This window comes from Lissotriton vulgaris, chromosome 6 (assembly GCF_964263255.1).
Source record: "Lissotriton vulgaris chromosome 6, aLisVul1.2, whole genome shotgun sequence".
In the NCBI taxonomy this organism is placed as follows: domain Eukaryota; kingdom Metazoa; phylum Chordata; class Amphibia; order Caudata; family Salamandridae; genus Lissotriton; species Lissotriton vulgaris.
The window spans coordinates 979,340,706-979,343,205 of NC_141694.1; the positions used below are offsets into that span (position 1 = coordinate 979,340,706).

At 44.5% G+C, this 2,500-nt stretch overlaps 1 non-coding gene across 1 annotated transcript; it reads right to left on the reverse strand.

The window, feature by feature from the left end:
- Window positions 1-1,673: 1,673 nt before the first annotated feature.
- Window positions 1,674-1,780, reverse strand: LOC147708280 (U6 spliceosomal RNA). The gene has a single exon (XR_015296889.1). It is a non-coding gene; the product is annotated as a U6 spliceosomal RNA (small nuclear RNA).
- Window positions 1,781-2,500: the final 720 nt, after the last annotated feature.

Genomic DNA, 2,500 nt, shown 5'->3' on the forward strand with positions numbered 1-2,500 from the left:
ATGAAGAGTAGCAATCCATTATTCTTCACTGCATTTGTGGTCCAAGGCTAAACACACCGTAAGTATGTATATTATGCCAGGGTTGCAAAGGCTCATGGTTCGGGCTACAGACAAGGAGCATTGTGACGTCACGCTGCCTGTGGAACAGTGATATTAAAGGTGAAACAGGTGCACAGTAGGTTAGGTGAAGGGCTCTGAGAGTAGAAAGGCAGCATGCTTGGGTCCCTGGACAAGGTGAGCTTATGATAATGTGTCTGAATTTTCGCCTGTGTTGTAATATTAAACCCCTTATTGTTGTAAACGCCTACTTACTAAGGAGTTCTCAAGCTCAGCCACAAACAGACCTGGAACTGATAATGTTAATGCAAACTATTTAAGAAACTGAGCCTGATCTAAAAGATTTCCTTGGATCTAGGACCATTTTGCCTAGCTTTTAGGTCCTTCCTTCTCCTAAAGTCCTTTGTACAATTTAGGAAAACCTCACAGAACAGACTTTCAGGAGATCAGATGGGTTTCCTTGTGCCTTCACACACACACACACACACACACTTTTTAGCCCTCTTAAGGATAAAAGGATGGGTGAGTCTACATAGGGCCAGTGGCGCAATAGATAACGTGTCTGACTACGGATCAGAAGATTTAGGTTCGACTCCTATCTGGCTCGGAAGGGTTGTATGTCCCTGTTTGATAATATTCCTGTGGAATTCTTATTTACCTCAGACTTGCTATATAGGTTCAATATTCGCCAGCAGGACTCATCCAGCAGTTGTTCCATGGTAGAGCGCAAGTAATAGGACCACGGCTAGTTAAACGTTTGCCATTTGCTGCTGGACTCTATGTGATGGCCGTCACGTGGTGTGCTGCTTTTGTATTTCAACATGGGTCCCTTATTCTCTTAATTACAAAAAAGCTTGTTGACAAAAGTGTGTGTGCGTGAGGGTCTTTGGACGTAGGCAGGTGTGTGCAATTGAATGCTTACCCTTTTACATGTGTGAGAGGGACAAACCAACTCCTTGTGGGCTGCAGGCTTACAACTGGTAGCCCCAGTAGCCAGGCAGAACCACAGGTAAGGAAAGAGAGAGAGAAAGTTGGTCCATTATTAGAGAAGGACCATGAGCATCTTGCCCTGCTACCTTCTTCCCCTCTCAGCCACGATCGGCCACGACCTCTCTATTAGGGTAGAGGGTGAACATTTCTTGGACCTCAGAAACTGAGGGATGTAGACCCAATATGTCCTCCAAGCGCCTAGAGACCTGGTGCCCAATCTGGCATGGTGTTTTTCAGCTTACCCGACCAATCCGGTTGCAAGGTGGACTTTAACAATACTGCTAAAAAGGCACTCCCAGACATCCCTGAGGCCTTCATTTGCATAGGCCCTGCCCTTCTCTTTGTCGAGCTTCCCACAAAGCAACGCAACACTGCAACAGTATAGATTTGGGGGTGGTGAAGAATGACAGGGATTCTAAAAAAGAGAAAGAAAAGTCCCAGAAGTCCTGCAGGCTTCCTTGCTAAATGCAGCTGAACATAGAGCGCACCATCTTTACTGCAAGGCAAATACATTAAAAATGTTGAGGAGAGACTGAGAAATATATATGACGGGGACAGCACTGGGACCTGCTTTATTTTTTCAATTAGTCTTGAAAACAAAAAAGATTTCTCTACTAAAAGCTGTTAAAAATACGGAACGCTTCACGAATTTGCGAGTCATCCTTGCGCAGGGGCCATGCGATTCTTCTCTGTATCGTTCCAATTTTAGTATATGTGCTGCCGAAGCGAGCACACTTTATTGATGAACTGACAATGTTTATAAACTCTCTAAATCTACAGTCTCTAAACATTGGGTGGCCTGGCAGAGATGCTCAGATGGCCAGTACGCATTCAAATCTGAGCCAATGGTCAAAAATGTATGAAGAGTAGCAATCCATTATTCTTCACTGCATTTGTGGTCCAAGGCTAAACACACCGTAAGTATGTAGATTATGCCAGGGTTGCAAAGGCTCATGGTTCGGGCTACAGACAAGGAGCATTGTGACGTCACGCTGCCTGTGGAACAGTGATATTAAAGGTGAAACAGGTGCACAGTAGGTTAGGTGAAGGGCTCTGAGAGTAGAAAGGCAGCATGCTTGGGTCCCTGGACAAGGTGAGCTTATGATAATGTGTCTGAATTTTCGCCTGTGTTGTAATATTAAACCCCTTATTGTTGTAAACGACTACTTACTAAGGAGTTCTCAAGCTCAGCCCCAAACAGACCTGGAACTGATAATGTTAATGCAAACTATTTAAGAAACTGAGCCTGATCTAAAAGATTTCCTTGGATCTAGGACCATTTTGCCCAGCTTTTAGGTCCTTCCTTCTCCTAAAGTCCTTTGTACAATTTAGGAAAACCTCACAGAACAGACTTTCAGGAGATCAGATGGGTTTCCTTGTGCCTTCACACACACACACACACACACACACACACACACACACACACACACACACACACACACACACACTTTCT